Here is a 19,842-nt window from a genome sequence, read left to right as displayed (position 1 = left end):
GTAAATTAGAACCGCGCGGAAGAGAAACGTCTCACAGCACTCCCGACATCCGCTCTGCTCTGCCCGGTCACGCCGGGCTGTTGTCCCCAGGAATTCTATCAGAAAGGCAGTGCTGGACGCGAAATAGGACTGGCCATACCTGCACGTACCCGATGCACGCGTGTGTTATTTTTTGTTGGTTACATTCCGACAAGAATACCGAAAATAGCTGTGCCTACGCTTTCTGTGATGAATCTAACCGTCCAAGAAACCGAGTACGGAAATAAATTTAAAAAAAGAAGAAGCGACGTGGACTGAAGGAATAGGGCGTGCCTGGGATAATTGCTGGGTGCTCAATTTTAAAGTAAGCTAATTAGTGCGGCCGGAAAAAGGAGGTGGGGGGGGGGAGGGCGAAGGAGAATGCAGGATCTCGAGGCCAGAAGCCCACGGTGACATGAAAGATGGGCGAAACGTGAAACGCGATGAAAGGAGAGCTTACACGCGGTAGGCATTCCGACTCGTGCAGCATAGATTAAAGTGCGCTGCCAGGAATACCGCGTGGTTCGTGCTTGCGGGCTTTCGAACAAAGGCGCCCACCACCAGCGCGTTCTTGCCCGCGTGCCATCTCTTTCTTTAGTTTCTGTTTTGAACTTGTTTCTTTTTCCAGGATGTGTCCTGTCTACTTGACCACTCCGCATCGGCGCACACAGTCAACATCGCCGCTTGCACCGTTGTTTGCTACACGTGACAAGGAGATGACGATCGGTTGGCTGCGTAGCTGCGCTGGAACTATGGGGCAATTAAGGGAAACCAAAGCCGAGAGACGAGCTAAACATGGCGACAAGGCGATTTCGGAGCCAGCTTTCTTTTTTTTTCTCCCTAATTCGCAGGGCTTATGGACGTCAGACAACACTGGTGCTAGGAGAGGCGCCGTGGTGGAAGGCTCCTCCGCTATGACGATGCATGACCACTTGAGGTTCTTCTAAATCTAGCTAGGCCTATAGTCAGTCCAGTCAGGCAATCGTGAAACGCGTTTTTTTTTTCCGCATTCCACTTGCATTTCAATGTGGCCGCAGCGCCGGTAATCGCACCCGGGATCTTATGCTCAGCTGTGGAACGCCGCAATGACTCCGAGCCGCTGGGGCGAGTACAGCCAACTATCACACATTTTTTATGCCGCCAATAAAGCGGCAGCGCATATAATGAATTGATCAGAAGAATTTACTAGTATATAGTACTAGTAGTGATTTACGTAGTATCTTCGTTCGCGTTTTTTCCTGAATTTACGTCACAAATATGGCAGTTGAAGAACAGCAATCCCATGCTCATATCTTGTCAACAAAAGGGTCTACAGACGTGTTTTATTTTTTTTTCTCTGTACATGCGTAGTATTTTGGAACTTAAACTCCAGTATAAGGCAGCAGTCATTCATTCGCATCTTTTCTTTTTATTCGGTGGAGCACCGATGAAGCGAGTGGCCGGTGGTTCAGGCTTTCATTGAAGCTATAGAAGTGCGATAGGCAGTTAGCGTGGCGAGATTCCGCTTCGCGATCCTCGCACTGGAGCGCATTCTGTTAGCTATACCGAACAAAACAGCCATCGCGTTTGATTTCACCTTAACCTATACGCAGAACATTAGCAAGAACAGTCATTATGCCACCTTGGCCGCTTGAGTCACCACACCATAGTTCAGCGTCAAAAGCTTGTGCTTGTCTGGCATATATGAAGACACTTTCAGCCTGCGCTCCCTCAAGCGATATATATATCGGTCAGGGTTGCCATTTGTACCCGGATCGACCACGATGCGTGCCAATTGTGACAGATACAGGGATGCACTTACTGCGTTAACTAAAGGGTTTAGGTAGAGCGCGTGGGTAGTTAATGCAACGCACAATAGCGGGGTGCGTGTCGGACCGTCCATGATGAAGGCCTGCGCGGCATAGGACAGTTCGAACGAAACGATCTGGTATCCATTCGTTTTCGATTACTAGGCTGCGCACGGGAAGGGGGGCCAAGGAAGGAAGGATGGTATATCAAACAAATGGTCTCATTTGTCCACGGGTTCACGGCTGGAACACATTGATTTGTGTTCGACAGAGCCCCACTTGAAGACCGTAGCGACGGGTTTATGTGCGGTTAGGTGTAACCATAACTTCTCCCGCTGTCTCACTACACGGCTGGTGCTTTTCTTTTTCTGCAAATAAACTTCAATGCCGTTTCAATTTTACGCCTAACTCTGTTTGCACATCAGATATATTCGGCCATTCTCTTAAGCTGTTGTCGCTGCCACGTCGCCTTGACAAATATAATGCGCAAACGTTGAAGATAACAAGCCCCTGCCACCCGCTATCGATCTCGGAACCTTCAACTGCGAGAGTTGGCGGCCGAACCAGCTGAGCCGCAGTACACGATTTCTACAAGCACGTGTGCTAAGAACAGCATCCTCGCGTTGCGCTCTACGATCCGTCCTCCAGACAACAGAAAATTAGTGCCGAGAGGAAGGAGGTTTGGAAAAGTCAGCGCTAAGCCAGCACCAAATGGCATGCGTTGACGCCAATTTTGTCTACATTCAATTCCACAGTCCTTTTGGCCACAATGAGGTTCAGAGCCGCTTTCTCCATTGCAGACTGCTATACTGAGAAATGCGGTTACGGGAGCCTGCTGATCAGAGTAGAATTAAGACATTGGATATGTGTGCAGCTGATTTATTGGAAGATGTGCACTCGGCACGTTCCGAAATTAGTCTCCGCTGACCCTCTCATCGGTGTTGTTGCGATTGTCAGCACTGTAAGAGTCGTAGGACGATCCCACCGCTGGCATCCAGTTGTAAGGGTTGTAGGTCGTAGGGAGGAACTAGGGAGGAACTAGGCGTACAGGATTTATTTACAGATATTCTTACATTAGAACAAGGGATAAATTCGACAGTGCAGCGTGACTCCCAAATGGAGCACGCAAGACGAAGCATACAGCATACAAGCACGAAGCTACGAGCGAAGCTACGAGCAGAAGCTCCGGTATACGAGCACGAGCACACAGCTCACGAGCACCTTCTAGCAGCCGCCAACAGCTGCTTATAAACACTCTGTCCTCCCTAGATCCCTAGGTGAGGGAAAAACGGTAGTTCACCGGCGATTCGTAGCGTCCAACGTCAACGTAATCGACCCGCCTTTTTGGAAGAGGAGGGTTCACACACACACGTACGCACAGCTTTCACTGCCCCCACCGAGGCCAGACGGGCTTCGCAGAACTCGGGACTTACGTCTTGAAGGGCGCGTGGGAAGGTGCCGCCAAATACCTTCCCTCGGGAACTCCCCCGCTCACGGCAGACCAGGCCAGCGGTGTCGAATTCAGTTACAAAGCCTGGTTTGTCGATCGCGTTTAGTCATAGTGGCGCCGAGGAGGTGTTGACGCGGCACCTCGTGGTCCCCGAAACGAGTCACCGCAGCGGGTGTTGAAGGCTTTCATGGTCTATTCGGGGAAGCTCGCCACGCACGCAGCTGCAGCGGGCTGAGAAAACTTTGCATGTCGGCACCTCTGCAGGCCGTTCCTAACAGCACATTCCAAATTCCATGAGGTCAATCTCATCGCTGACTACCACTGTTGCGAAGTCGGGGGTCCGTGCACGCAAAGAAGTTCTAGGGGCCGGGAGAAAGGGTTCCGAGCAACGTTTAAGAGAAGGAAGAAAAAGGAATATATCAAGAAGGCACATGCTTGAGATTATAAAACGGCTCCAACTATCGGAGCACACTATGGTGTAGCGTCTTAGCATGGATGAGTCACACTGTTTCCGAGCGTCCTCTTCAGACGTCTGCATCCGCTTTTTATGCATGCGTCATCATTGTTCATGGCTTCCACCGATCCGGCGTCAGGAGACAGATGGTGTCAGGCGACCAATGCCGGCTTCGGCGAGCTCGTTGCCCCTTTCGGTGCGCCGATGTTAAGGGTGAGCTGGGGCCCCTTCCGGTGCGCCGAAGGTATCGGTGACCTAGATGCCCCTTTCGGTGAGCCCGGTCGGAAACGCACGCAAATCACAGGGCAGAAACAGGGAAAGTAGGGGGAACGTACGCTGACTCCAATCCCCGGCGTGGTCATGCCAGTTTGTTCGGCTGACAGGTGACAAGGCAGGCTAATTTGGGCTGCTGACAGGTGTGAAGAATCGTGGCGTGAAGCGCGACAACTGCATGTCGCCGGGGTGACATCCCCCCTCTGAACGGCTGCAGGACGCAACAGTGTCCGCTTAAAGACTCTCTTTGCATGTAGCCTGCCTTAATTCCTGCGCGGCTGTGTCAAGCGAAAGTATATGTTCCCACGGTCCAGGCACGAGGCAAGAATATCTCTACCCGTCGTGTTGTAAACACTAAGGGTTGCACTTTCAGAACCTCGAGGTCGTAAATGGTGTCACTCCGTCACCCTGATGTCACTCATGGTGTGTCACTCACCGTGTCCCCTACAATGCTGCTGCGCGGCTACCAAGCATGTTGGCGGAGACACCTTATTCTGGCTAGTGCTCCCCCGGTGGTCCGAAGGCACACTCCCACGGAAACATCATGCCGAAGGAAGATACGACACTTGTCGAATACGGCGTTCAATACCGTGTTCGATGCTTCTCTCTGTCGTCCGATGTCTTTTTCGCGCCCGCTAACGTCTCAAGTCTGGAATAAGGCATTCCACTTGCAACGCAGTGTTGCTTGCGGAAACTACATACTGCAGTGTCCATGCATCTCTACATCTCCAGGCTTGGAGTGGCGCCTGACACCGGCATAAGATGCCGAGAACCAGTTGGGCTATAATAACACAGGTGCAACCAAATTAGGGAGGCCCGCTAAGCTTCAACAAAAGACACTCCCTCACAGAACAGGAATTTGCCGCCCTGGTGCAGTATTCGGCCACTACGTCCCTCATGACTCCTTCAATAATTGGAGATTGCAGGGACATAAAATAGTCTGATGATGACGATGACTACGACGATGTGATGATGATGATGATGATGATCCGAGCATCGTGTCAGACTCCTTTCACTTTGCTGACAGCCGGGTTCTGTTCGATGACACTTGCAAGGTGGAGTTGTGTCTTCGCGTTATAATGTGCCCGATGGCCACTAGCTATTACCGCTTCCCACTTTGGGGCTAAATAGTAACTTTCGGCTCTCGATTAGGTTTCAACTGTATACGCCTCTCAAATGGACGAGTAAAGATCCTGCTCAAGAGCCACACAAGCACGTGTTTGGAACAGCTAAACTTGCTGAATATGCATGGCGCCGTAAATTCGCGAGGCCTACAGGCACAAGGAACAATGTCATTGTCGTTTTATTACTGAACTCACCGCACATCGCCGACTCTAAAAGCGAGCGCTATAGTATACGCTTAGTTGATACATAAAATGGGCTCAGGCATTCAAACTATGTACCAACGCTCGTCTACAATCACACCCTGATTAAAGATTAGCTGCGCTAAGGATAATGTAGAATTAATTCCGTATTCACTCTGGGCCCTCACGTCGGCATTTAAACTGCTACAAGGTAAAACTTCTAATCTAAAGTGTATGAAGATCTTATTTCGTTAGCTCGATTGGAGCCTATGCTTCATACCATGTAGAGCTCCGAGAAGTAGGCAAAACGATAGAAACATTGGGGTGGGAAAAAGAAGCGGTTGTCTCTGACTGCCACAACAATTTCTGACTGCATCTATAGAGGGCCGCTCACTGGGACGGACCGCACCTACAACCTTCAAGCTGTGCTGACGCACCAGAAAATAATAAAGGAAATACAGGCCGCGAAACCACCCATGGAGGAATTGCTTGTCTCGCAGCTCGCTTTCGTTGCCCATCGTCTGTTTCGCGGATATCAAGCGCTATGAATCCATAGTTTACGCACATTTTTGCGCAGAGCCTCAAAAATTCACACGTACGGACAATGTATAGCGTCGCTAAAGATCGTGATAGTACAAAGGCTTGCACTGGGTACAGCTCTTCGCATGTGCCACGCGCGCAGCGATCCGTATAAGCACAATGACAGCAAGAAAAATAAAAAGCACATACTGGGAAAGCATGTGACGCCGAGCAGACGTCTCATGTGGCCCCTCGCAAGACCAGTTTTGTCAAAAAACTGTAAAACGTGGACGTTATAGGACACCGATGCGCTTGACGCCTTAAATCATTCACGAGAGCAGATGTCTATATGCGTTTCCTTGCGCAAGTCATCGAGAGGACTCCGTGGGAAGGAGAGATGATCGCTTCACGCGGTATATTTTATAACTTATCCCCGGATTTTCTTATGCTCTTTCAAACGCTTTCGTTACCACGTAGCGATTTGCATGGCGCGAAAGGCACATGAAAAGAAGAAAGCACGAGCACACAGAAAATGGAGGACGAAAAACGCGTACATTGCTTCTTCATGGTCTTTGGCGGCAATAGCGTGATCGATCATGAAGATCGATCTTAAGTATAGCGCAGTCCATATTCATGGGCATCGACTTTTGCTTCACCAGAATTTAGGACTGGAAAAGAGAGAACATGTAGCTTTGTCCGTCATAGAGAGAGAAAGCCACTTGCGGGGCGAGTCACAAGTATAGAGAAGGAAAGAAAAAAAAATGGGGCAACAACAGCCGGAATGTTTGTTTGTGAACAACTCGCGAGGACCGCAGTACTCGGTGCATTTCGAAGAAACTGCTCCAACGGTACCACTCAGTTTCCTGTCCCCGAAAAGAACCGTATACCGCGAAACCGATTTCAACAAAGCACATCGTTCTTCTTCTCCTTTTTTTTTTTTTCCGTGCTTCTCCGCGTTGCCGGACACAACACGCGAGAGGGCTTGAGATGCCCTCCTTTCGGCGGGCTGGTCGGTCGCGTGGGAAATGGGCGCCATTCTCTGGCGGCGGCTGCGAACGGTCGCTCCGATTGGTCGTCATCGCGGCGTGTTTTGCGTCGTCAAGGCGACCCGCACAGTCAACACTGCAACAAACGATGCCGAATAAAGCGGTATGCGAGGACTACGGAGGGGACGCCCGCGTCTACCGCCTCACCTTCGTTTCCATCCCTCTATGGTTTCTTTCGGAATGATAGGAAGAAGCGAAAGCGAGGAGTAAGAAATGAAAAGATGACGAAGTGTGCTCCCCTTTGTTTGCTCTTGCTCCTTAACACGAAACAAAACAAAACAAGGAAAGAAAGAACGCGAGGACTCACAGACCTGAAGTTAACGGGGAAGTACGGTATTGCGGTGAGAAGAGATGGCAATGAGTGGGAGGAGAAGGTACGGGCTGCGACACCACAACATTACAAGCAATGTTGCTGCTGCTGCTACAGTTTCGAGGTCGTCAATTCTTTCTCTTTCTTTTTTTTCTTTCGCGTAATCTCCGCTTGTTTCGCTTTGCATTTGGCGCGACTCTAGCGTTTGTTTTTTGTTGCCCGCGTGGGGCTTCGGAAAGTGAAAGCGAGCGAGTGAAATGGCAGCGGCGCGGCGGCCCGCATATGTGGACGTACTCTGGGTCGGTTAGGGGGAGGGGGTTGTCGGTCGGTAAGAGCGAAGGGGGACGGAGGGGAGGTCTGTTGCTTTCGGGGGGCGGGGGTGTTCCGTTACGTGATGAATGGGGAGAGACAAGGCAGTGGAGAGTGCGGTAGCGGAGTCGGCACGTGTTCCGGGAGTCTTTGCGTATCATGCGAGAAGAAGAAAAAAGGCCTCTGACTTAACGGTACATCGGAAGGAAAGGAGGGGTAGGGGGCGAGGTTCCGTAGGAGTGGGGTGGGGGAAGAAGAAGAAGTGAGAGTCGAGGAAGAGTGCGAAATCGATTTGAGCGATTCCCTATACGACGACGACCGACGACAACGACTCCGTGCCAGCGAGTCCACGCTTCGCCCCGCGCAACGGCATATTATAGGCCCGTCGCGCGGCCGCATCGACATTTCGCCGTGTGACTCCGTTCAACGGGCATCTTCGACACCGGCTGTGTGTTGTGTGTGTGCGTGCGCGTGTGTACCCGCAGTTGTTTGCCCCTGCTCTCGAGTATATTCGAGCTTTAGATTTTTTTTTTCCTCTTTTTTGAGCGCTTCTTCATTGTTTTCAACTTCAACGTCGGTGTGCTCGACCACCTGAATCGTCGCAATTTGGGCGCCACCCTCTCCGTGACCTGTTGGTTGCTTTGATTTGGTGCTGAGGAGGAGGCACTACTTTACAGGTGGGTGGGAGGATCATTTGCTAATTTCTGGCGATGAGGACGCGCGCTTCCTTTCTTTCTGAACATATATAAGAGCGTGTGACGATCGCGCGCTATAGGTGTTTCTCAAGTTTTGAACCTCTGAACGTAAAACAAAGAAGGTGGAATAGTTAAGCTCTGAAATGGGTAGTTATTGATGCCCTATGACACATGTGAATTATGTGAGATGTGAGATGGTGCGTTTGTAACGGGGGCGTCATTTTTGAAGCTTCTAGGTCTCAGTACGTTGGGCTTTCCCGTCCAATATGGTCCACTGCGGCGAACGAGGCATATGTCTTTCCAGCAATTATACGTTAGATGTTCCAATCGAAAGCGAAGAGTTCATACTTAATCCATAATAGCATAACGGCCATAATAGCATAACGGATCCCTGTACTCAGAGGATGTTAACGGGAAGACTGTCTTTAGCGAATAACAAAGTGAACTCGATATTGCGCGAGAGGCAGTCACTTCACTTTATTTGACGACTTCATTCATTTTCTCTCTGACGCATAACTTTCAGTACAGTTTACTTTCCCTTTGTATTTTGCTTCAAATTACTGGTCCGCATCATCAACACCAACACTGTGTTTCTCCGCTCGGGACATTTCGTTAGAAAACTAGGAAAACAGCATCGTACTTGTGAACCGTAGACTATAATTTTGAAAGCATATAGTTAAGTTGGTAATGCTCCTTACAAACGCTTGCAATATTCAATATTGTTGCTTCCGTGATAATAAAAGAAAGTTTGAACGAAGTTTAGGAGCAAGCAGAAAAGAAAAAGAAAGGGAGACTCGGTGACAGTAAAAGGAAACGTTATTGTGAAGCTGAGAAACATAACGAAAAATGCGTAATGGAGGTGCTATAAGTGGAAGCCTACGAATAAACGCCACTCGACATTGCTAAACGATCTAGCGAATACAGTTGTGGCGACACTAAATGTAGCGACAGTCGTGCATTATAGAAACCAACGCCTCTATTCTACACACTGTGCACAGATGATCTATCTAACAGACTGAAATTCTTAGGGCGCGCACTGCTTGCGATACAACAAACAGCCAGAAAACTCGCAACGTCCTCGCATGCAACAACCATCAAAATGCCGGCGAAATGCGCGGGAGATAGGAGGTTGACAGATCGTCATTAGGAATTATTAGCGCAGCTGATACTTACAGTATTGAAGTGTGTTCAAATGCTCATTCGTCCCTGGCGGAAGGTATCCATAAACGGTACGGGCTACTTTCAGTATGGCTCCGCAGCAGTATATCGCATCTAAACCGTTGCATCGCGAGGAACTGCTTCTGGTGCACGAGGCTATGTTGAACGAACACCGAGCTAGAAGTCGTTGCAGACGGGTAACATTGAATCTTCTATGGTGTCGAATTACACAGTGAAACCTTTACGTGAGCAGGTGCGGGTTCACAACGTCAAACATTGGCATTTCGTGAATTGGGACGCTGGACAACTTTCTCCGGTTATGCCGAAAGTCTTTCCGAAAGGAAGATACACTTAGAGCTATCCCTTTCGCGTACACTCTAAAGTAATTTACACCCTAAAAAGTGAAAAAGGGTGTAAATGTGTCTATAGCTCACACCCTTCGGGTGTCCGTTATATAGATAACATCCTAAGGGTGTGAGTTATAGACACATTTACACCCTTTTTCACTTTTTAGGGTGTAGATTATTTTACAGTGTACTGGCTCTAGCCTCTCGGCTCCTATTATTTTATATTTTGGTGCAAGCAGCATTTGCGGCGCCCGGCAGAAAGTGTGCGAGCTTGTGCCGAATACATCGTCAATGCATGAAGGCTGACGTGTTAATCACCTCTTTGCGCATCTTAAGATGAGATTTTCTTTTCCTCATTTTTTTTATTGCGGCTCCATAAAAGATCGACTTTTTAATTTTTCAGTTATGTTGCGCTGCGTATTGTTTTCGTAATGATATTGTTTATCGTCAGCGTAGCGGAGAAGATGTCGTAGCCATTCCGTTTTGTCCCTACGGCATCCAAGCCAATCCCCACTCCTGGCTACGTGCCAGATTTTACAGGCAACAGCGACAAGTGAAAAACAAGGTGGAAAACTTGACTTTGTAAAAGTGGTGGTCCACCGAGATGGATATTAATATGCGGCCCCTTTGTAGTGTGATTGTGGCATCTGTCGCTTTGCCAGGAAAGGGAAACAGCGTGAATAAGTCATACTAGCCCTGAGAGATGTGTTCCGTCACTTCTATCCTCGAATCCACCCGGCTCTTGTGGCTTATCTGTACCTTTTGCATGTTAATCTCTCCGTGACTGCATTTAGACTCGAGTGATTTATTTATTGGTTATTTGGTTGGTTGATTGATCCGATTATGTTTCACTTGTAGGAAGCTTTCGTCGCCGGCTTTTTCATATCATTTCGTTGTCCCGTTAATCTACAGAAATGGCATGAAGAGACGAACGAACAAGAACACACGCACGCAGACACTCACAGTGACGAGCACATGGAGTGAGCGTGCTTGAACCGGTGAGCAATGTACACTGGGAATCAACCACAAATCTACAGTGACGCTATTGCACAATGAACACAGAAACTGTGAGTGTATGCAATATGTAAATACTCAAGAGATACACATCCGTAAATAAATCAGCGAGCAAATTTACGAGTAACTGAAAACGTGAAGATTCCGAATCCCTCTTGGATCTCTGAGCTCGCCTCGTTTTCTTGTAGCTGAGAAGAATTATTGCTTGTTGAAACAGTGGCTGATTCGCAACAGCACAAAACGGAATAGAAGCTATGTTCCATCGTTTCCGAGGCTTCCAAACATCTAACGGCAAATGCCACCTGCATTATCAAAACGCCGGATGCGGCGGCCAGCCCTATATTCAAGGTGTAAAGAAATTCATTCAGCGTTGTTCGAAAATCAAAAATATACTTTGTTTTTAATGTATTCTTTAAGCATACAGCCTATCTAACGGCCGCTTGTCTTGTATCGCAGTTCCCAAGCGATTCCTCTCGGAAACCCTTACTCTTCGTTATCAGGTAGCTTGGGCATGTCGTCGCGCACGTTGTCATAAAGCTAATTGTTTGCGCGCCACTACGCGATGTTTTCTGAAACTGTGTGACGCCATGCGCGAGACAGCGCGAGCCTTTCTTCGTTCATTTAGCATATGAGAGCGCGCGCATATATTATGTGTAACAAGCTGCGGATAACGTCATCACCGCTTCGCTGTGTTCGCGCAAGAATGAATCTTCTTTCGGCTGGCAATCACTCTCTCTCTCTCTCTCTCTTTATTTAGTGTCTCGCTTTTCTATGTGTCATTTGAGCTGATGCAATGCTCTATTCCTGATCCATTTTTGTCGGGCGTATCTAGCATACGCTCCAAAGAGACGAGCCAAACATACCTCAGGTAAAAAAGGAGCCATTAAAATGTAAATGAAGATTTTTTGTGTGTGTCTTCGTCAGGGCGCATTGTAAATTTAAAGAAGAACCAAAAAATTGGTTCGTTTCAATTTTCTCGACCACGCGACGCCGTCCGTGACAAATGGGTATAGGACGTAACCTATAGCTGTTGCCTTCCTTCCAAGACTGCGAAATAGAGCTCCGGTTTCTTTTTTTTTTTTTTTACGACTCAATAACTGCGCAGCGTGCACTTGAAGGAAAAAAAAAATATCGTGCTCGGCTCGTTCGAGCGAAGAAATGGGACGCGCACGCGCACATTCGCTCCCGAAGTGAACCAGAGAAAGAAAAAGAAAACACCTAGTTCTCACTTCTTGTCTTCTTTTCCTTTATTTGTTTCTTCCACACGAAGTTTGTTTTCACGCTTTGTCGTTTTGTATGCTCGTGTATACGATGACACGGCACGCGTTTGCCGAACAAATGTGTTCCTAGGGACTCGGGCGCGGGACTCGGGCGCGGTAAGCACGTAACGGATAGAAGGCTCACGCTAATTGCCGGGCGAAGCACGTTATTCATTGGCAGCGCGGTCTAGCGACTACGAGCGACGAAAAAAAAAATAGTGAAGCAAGTCGGCGGAATTTACGCTGCGGAAAGTTAGTTGGTCGTTTGTAACCCGAAAACGGCGCCCGACCGACCCACTCTGTGTATGCTCGTTGAGTCTTCAACCGTTCTTTCTAGAGCTGGTATTTCGGGTATACGCAAGGAGTGAAAAAAAAAAAAAAAGAACACTTCTGCAAATGTAAAATTTATGTGGCTGGAAAATCAAGATGGAAATCCAAGATTAATCAACGGTCGCGTTACGGTCTCTCTTCTTTGTCCGCGTTTGATTTGTTCGCGCTGTAGGCGATGACGCGAGATGAAGCGCACTGCTGTCCGTGAAGGTATCGCGGATAAATTATTGCAGAAACGTTCACAAAGAAAACGTTTTATTACTCTGAGGCAAAGATTATTTTTTTTTCCTTCTATCGCTTTCCTGGTTCCCACGAGCATCCTAACTCACCTTACACCCCCTTAAGTATTTCGTCTGCATGATCTTCCTATACTGAGCGCGAGCCCCAGCCGTTGTTTCTGCATTATAATTGCGACGGAGGGGAAAAAAGATACAACTTGCGTACCGCACAGTGTTATTGACTAACATGTTTATTTTTTTTTCCTTTGCATACGATCCTCCCTTGGTATTCGACCATGCGGGACATATAGAGCGAAAGGGTGGAGTGTAAAGATTAGTATTTGTTAGAGATCGTGAGCTAAGTCGCTCATTCATGCATATAAGAAGCACGTTATCGAGGAACGTTTGTTGAATGTCCGGGCTAGATGGAGGCTGCGGCCACCGCGCTTTCAGAACGTGTTCAAGATGCCCGTGTTCAGAAGTTATGCCTGAGTGCTTCACTATATACACGACGCGACTCTGATGGTCATGTGTTACTTTCGGTTGATAAATTGCATCGATCATTGTCATTGTCATCAACAGTCCCGGCAATTTGAAAGCGAGACTCGCACTCTCAGAGCGACTGCATGTGGCCGAAATAAAGAAGGGAAGAAACGAAGCAAGTGCCTTCGGGTGGTCTTGATGCCTTTAATCACAATATTAAAAAGAACCACCGCCTCTATTTCGTCGCGTAAGATGAATACCTGCACAGGTGGGCGTGAGATTGTCGGCGATTGTCCTTGCATAATTCGAAAAACGGGACGGAGCGAATCCCGAGCATGGATGGCGCCCCACTTAATGTGACTCCATTGATTTGCTGCAACACTATAGTTTATAGCGACAAAGGGCAGGCAAACTATGAGAACCGAATCTGGCAATTAACTGAGTGTCGTTGCTTCTTTTTCATGGCAGCCGCATGGAAGGCGACGTCGCTGTCTAGCAAACAGTAAGGACGGATTGTGACGGGCCGTCAAAACGGCTGACGACGCACCGTTTTTTTCTAACCGACTTCGCGAAAGTGCTTTTCGTTTTGGTCTGCCCTCCGACCCCACTATAGCTGAAATATAACATAGGCCTCCGGTTTGGTGCATATATAGTGACATATACTCAATACATTGGCAAAAAACCGAACGGCTGCTTTTGGTTCTTTGGTTATTGAGCAGTTATGGTTCTTGAACATTGCGCTGAATGTGTACATTCAGCATCATTTTCTAGAGCCACGATTACTTAGGTTACGAAACTCCATCGTTATTATCTCATGATTGGGGTACTGTTTAATACTTCCTCCTCGTACTGTGTAAAGCAGTTTATTGTGTACTATAGGACACTGGTTATTTAATGTACGGCATAGGTTTACCAAAAAAATACAACAACAACAACAACAACAACAACAACAACAACAACAACAACAACAACAACAACAACAACAACAACAACAACAACAACAACAACAACAACAACAACAACAACAACAACAACAACATTAATAATAATAATAATAATAATAATAATAATAATAATAATAATAATAATAATAAAGGAAAAACCGAACTTACGAAATGAGCAGGACGGAATGTGCTTTTATCCTCTTAAAGAAACCCGATTCCCTTTGCCGTCAACATGCGCATTTTGCCGGAAACACATCAGCCTCAACATAAAGCCCTACGCTACGTTTACATGAACCCGATAGGAGCTTGTCGAGCCCGAAGTCGGGCTCACACAGCCAGGATCGACAACACTTACAAGAACTCGTATACGTTGTGGTGTACGAGCAACGTGATAACGTAGGCCGGAGCACCACTTCCACCCCCACTTCGACCACTGACGGCCTATAGGCGGCAGAACCAAAAGACGTGGAATACAATCATTACATTATCGCTGCTCTGCTCAGTACATGCGCCAATGTGGCAACGTTAGCATTGTTTCCTGTCACGTTCTTTCGTAGAGTTGGTCGCTCAACAACCCGTGCGTGCCGCCGTGTGTATAACTCGTTCCGGGGTGTAGATTCTCTCTCTCTCTCTCTCTCTCTCTCTCTCTCTCTCTCTCTCGTTCTTCCCAACAGCTAACAACGCCAAAAGTACGTCTTGTAATTCAAACAGCTTGTCCGGCAGCACATGTGAGCATATAGAGGAAGTAGTGGAGGCACTCCTCACGTAAGAACTGTAGCAGTGAACCTGTAGAAGCTATACTGTCGACGAGCCAACGCGTTTAACTACCGTTGACTGTCGAAGACTGTCTCTGGCACTTGTGCTGCGCGCGCGCATTGTTTGCCTTTCGAAATCGGCCATAAACGCCGCGCGAGAATCTATAGGGGGGTGGGGGGAGACCAGCGTATCTCTAACCGCGATCGAAACGAGCAACCTGTGGCAGCGCCGGCGTCGAAGTGCACTGTGACGCGCTGTCCATGCCCGTTTACAGCTGTACGTGAGCTGGGGTCGCAAGCAGATTCCACTCGTCTCTTGATCGCGCAGGAAAGAGAAAAAGAAAAAGAGGGCGAGAGACGAAGAGGAGGTGTTGTCACGCGCGCGTTAAGGAGAGGCACCAAGAGCGGCATGCGTGGGTGCTGCCGTTACTACCCCGATGTTCAGGCGAGCGGAACGCCCGTGCCGTAACACCGATTTCGGGGCGGATGCGTCTCCCGATGTCAAAACGCGCGGGACAAGGCTGTTCCTTTGCCCCGCGGCGGTGCCTCTCTGCGCTCACCCAGCGGAAGCGAGCGCTATTTCTGGGGCTGCTCGGGAACTTGCTCCGTTTCGTCGCGTTTCAGAACTTGTTCTTGGCCAATTTCGGTGTTTACCTAAGAGGCGTGTTTACCGCTACAAAGACTAAACGAGGACAGTTGCGGTAATCGGCCTTGCGTCGTACCGCCCGCGTCGTCATTCTTGTCCCTGCCTGCGTTCCGCCTCTGTGTAGGGGTAAATATTTCACTTCATCACGTTTTCTCCTCGCAGTGGCTACTGCGAGTCGCTTTTCCTTTATAGCATTCGGCTGAGCGGCACTTGGATACCCACACGCCCAGCGTACGCGAGTACTTAGATTGTAACTGAAGTACTTGGTAGAAATGTCCGTTATAGCCCGCAAGGAAGCTTATATCGTCTTTGTCTTGCACTTATTAGAGACACTATAGTTTTGCTCGACTTGTGGTTAACATGCCCCAGTTACAATGTGTAGGGAGGCTCAGGCCCCTCTTGCATTCCCCCCCCAAAAAAACACTTATTTTCTGGACGCGTGGTAAAATACCAGAGGGACATTTGCAAAAGCCACTGTGGCAGAGAGAGCGGCCTCGATCTACAGGCTAAACCCACTTGCAGCTAAAATCAAGCAGTTGGACCGCGCAATTCAGAGGCAGCTCTGCTGGCAGTGGTGCTACATGTAGCGTTAACCTGGTACGTCAATGCCGGCAGCAGCTCCGCCGGGGAGTCAATATTCAGAGCACAGTGCATGTAATTTGACTATGCGTGCACCTCTCAGGCTTAAGGTGCTTTAAGCCTCCAGGATAATGCGTTTCTGCCAGATATATTCAGATCACGGAGGCGAGTTATTCACGCCTTGATTTCCTTTTTCGCCGGACATTGGGTCTTTAACAAATACCTTCAAGGTTTCTCGGGCTCGAATACCTATGTGTAAGTATATTTGTACTGAACACAATTTGTTTCATGTGTGTGCATACGTGCGTGCCTGAGTGCGCTCATATATGTATGTCTCTCCTTTTCTAATGCTTTCTTTTTTATATCCTCTTATGTTATATTCTTTTTTATTGTAACTAAAATAAAATAAAAGGCCGATATTTAGTCATCCTATAATGGTTGTGGCTACTCCTTTTCACATAATAGTAATACTAAGAAAGATATTGTAAAATAAGAACAAGACGTCACATTTTCTGAAAATCTGTAGTTAGCTAAAGAGAGTAAGATAGATGTATAGATGTAGCCCTGAACAAACTATAACGTTACAGAGAGAAAATTCGAACTCAGCTTGGCAGCATAAACTACACTGAGTCGCGACATACCTATACGCGTATACTGAGTTGCGAACACGCAAGAGACCGCGATGTAGTCCGTTGCAGGCGCATAGATGAGGAGAGAGAGAGAGAGAGAGAGAGAGAGAGGCTAACCAGAGAGGAAGATCCGGTTTGCTACCCTACGCTCGGGAGTCAGGGGAAAGGAGGTAAAGGGACAGGAAAGTAGATAGATAAAAATAAAGGGAGCACAGATACACAGTCGCAATCGGTCACTGTCAGCGCAAACTATCACCGCACAGCAGAGTAGCACTCGCAGCACCATAAACGTCAGTTCAGGCTACAGTCGCTTGTCCAAGTCTATTGTCATTAAAAACTGCAACAATGCCCTCGTCGTCCTTCGCTGTGGTGACTTGTAATGTCATAATTCTAAAACAGTTTCCTCTGTTAAAGGTCTTTCTTTGGTACAAGTGCGCTATCGCGATAGCGAGCGATCGTCTCTGTAATTGTAGCGAGGACAGTCACAGAGAAGGTGTTGAAGAGTCTCCTCGCTACCACCGTCATCACACAAGGCGTCGTGGACCCATCTAATTCTGAATGGGAAATACTTCATAAAGGCCACTCCTAGTAATATTCGGCGAACCAGGGTATCTTCGCGTCGGCAGAGTCCAACTGGGATGCGAAGGCGGAGAGAAGAGACTATGTGGTGCAGCCGGTTGCTTTGAAAACTTCGTGTGTTCCACATGGAGAACGTGATATCCCTGATGAGCATTCCAAGTTTTCTATCGGCACCTTTCCTCGATAACGGTATCGACTCCTCTTCGTCACCCTGAAGAGTGGACCTAGCAGCTTTATCGGCATGGTCGTTACCTATGACGCCGCAGTGACTTGGAAGCCACTGAAATCTCACGCAGTGCCTTTTCTCAGTCAAGGTACGGATTAGTTCTCTAATCTCGAATACCAGTTGTTCGTGTGGTCGGCGCCGCAGGGCTGGTAGTGAAGACTGCAGTGCTGCATTCGAGATACTGAATATGGGCCATCTTCGATGTTGTATAGGCTGACGAGACGAAGTGCAGTGCGAAGACCTGCAAGTTCCGCAGCCGTCGACGTCGTTTGGTGACACGTCTTGAAACTGAAGGTGGTGGTTCTCACTGTGAAAATCACGGCTCCGTAGGAACATTGGAGAGTTGTTAATCCATCTGGTCGGCGTACTTCACGTGCAAAAGGAGGAGAGTTAGTTGCTTAAGAGCAGGTGATGACAGGTGAGGTATATTCTGATTCCTGGTACGGTGAGGTGCATTGTATGTCAAGTCAAACACGCGGGGGTGAAGCCTGATGGAAGGCGGGTTTAGTAATCCGAAATCGAAATACAAAATGCTGCCTGCGGCCTTTCTGACGGTAGCGTTGCAAGATATGGGAACGGGCTCAGGCAAAGTGCCTAATGTGCTTTCTCAGCACTTCCATGGCAATGTTTGTGTGTATTGGTTGGTCTCGGGTGATTGCGATAGTCGCCACTGTTGATGCGCATTTAGGCAAACCAAGACAAACTCTGTGAGCTCGAGTAATCCGAAATCGGAATACAAAATGATGCCTGCGGCCTTTCTGACGGTAGTGTTGCAAGATATGGGAACGGGCTCAGGCAAAGTGCCTAATGTGCTTTCTCAGCACTTCCATGACAATGTTTGTTTGTATTGGTTGGTCTCGGGTGATTGCGATGGTCGCCACTGTTGATGCGCATTTAGGCAAATCAAGACAAACTCTGTGAGCTCGAGCTTCAATAGCCTGTAGAACATGAAGATTTGTCGTTCAAGTGTTGGTTCGTACGGGCAAACGGTATCTAAAAAAGCCAAGAGCCCTGCGCAATTTCAACATTGCATGCACTGATATTCCCTAAGTGTTCCCGCACAGAAACTTGAAAAGCTGCGAGATTAACGCCAGGTGCTGTTTCATGTAGGTCACGTGCAGGCTCCGTGAGAGATCTCTGTCAATGATTATGCCAAGAAATATGTGAGTCTTCTCATCAGAAATGATCTGGCCATTTATAGAAAATAGTCACATACGAGTGCTCTAGTGACGCATGCATCAAGCCGCGTAGCACGTGCGAAGACACGAGGCCGAAAGAACATGCGTGCGCGCGCAGCCTGTTTTTATTAGGCCGAGGATACAGGAATGGAACGGGTAAATAATAAACAACCTTACAAGAGAATTTCACGTTGTACCCCTCTCCGTGTACACCTTCTCACCATCCTTCACTGGATAAACACCAAGAATCGTTTTCATTTTTCTTGACAACACTGCGTCGACGTCTCACACTAACCGTTCGCTTGAGCTGCCGCTTGCCGTTTCGGCGCAACTTTTCACAGTTTGCATTTTGCCACAGTCAATAAACGTAAACGTTACATCGCATTAAGGTTGTGAACTCTGCGGTGCATAAACATAAACGTTCCACGGTATCACGAGTTGCCTATTGTATGGCAAAAAGGGGCAATTACATTCATAGAATTTAGTTTCGTAACATTTATTTGACCGCTACACAAAAGCTTCGCGCTTCACGTAGATTTCGGCATGGACGTTGGATATGCATAATATATTTTCTAGAGTGGATTGGATCGCATGCTGGGGTGACTCGTGCATCACTCTGCTCACCCTGGACCTTCGTTGTGGGCATGGCCTCCGAGATCGCACGTGCCGTATAGAAATTTCCTGAAAAAAATTTACTAGAGGGAACTCTGGCGCTATAGCGTCTACGGAACCTACAAGCACGGCGGTTCAGCGAGCAAGTTAACGATGGGTATAGTACATGGACTTTCCTTGAATTCGTCCTTCTGGATTCGAACGAACTTCTGAGTTTCGCACATTGATTGTTTTAAGCAAAATATTGCCTCAAGAATGCGATCAATTCGCAATGAATGGCAAATGCGTTGTGCTCCTATCTAAATGTATCATTTAATTGAGAATCAACAATTGTGAATTTCTAAATTTTCCAACATTCGTAGTTTTATGAGCGCAGCAAGAGAATAAGCCGCCGCGCACATGCTTAATAATTGCGAATTGTTGCAGTTATGACGCGAAATTTTGTTGCTAACGCCCGAGCCACATCAGCTCTGCTGTCCACCGGCGGATCCCCATATTCTGTAACGATCCTCGACTCGAAGCTCCTCCTCCGCTTGACCGAGTTGAGCACAGCCCCGCCCTTCGACCAAAAGAAAGAGAGATACACTTGCGCAGAATCGCTGCGAAATGTTAATGAAGCGCAGTGTCCAGTTCTGTCGAAGGTGCGGTGCCACCATCTGGACTCTTTTGAGTCGAGGTGGAGTGTTGAACGGAGGAACGTTCCAGAATACTGGGGTGTAG

General features: G+C 48.0%; 1 protein-coding gene across 2 annotated transcripts in view; it reads left to right on the top strand.

The window, feature by feature from the left end:
- The window catches only part of Tsp74F (Tetraspanin 74F), a 458,205-nt gene that overhangs the window by 184,565 nt on the left and 253,798 nt on the right, over window positions 1–19,842 (top strand). The window contains exon 1 of one of the 2 annotated variants that reach the window (XM_075690189.1): window positions 8,033–8,147. The exons of the other annotated variant lie outside the window; for it this stretch is intronic. The gene's annotated coding sequence lies outside the window, so the exon portion shown is untranslated. Of the gene's footprint in view, window positions 1–8,032; window positions 8,148–19,842 lie in introns of those variants that run through there. 2 annotated transcript variants of the gene reach the window in all.

This window comes from Dermacentor variabilis, chromosome 4 (assembly GCF_050947875.1).
Source record: "Dermacentor variabilis isolate Ectoservices chromosome 4, ASM5094787v1, whole genome shotgun sequence".
Lineage (NCBI taxonomy): Eukaryota > Metazoa > Arthropoda > Arachnida > Ixodida > Ixodidae > Dermacentor > Dermacentor variabilis.
This window is presented reverse-complemented; position numbering and strand designations above follow the sequence as displayed.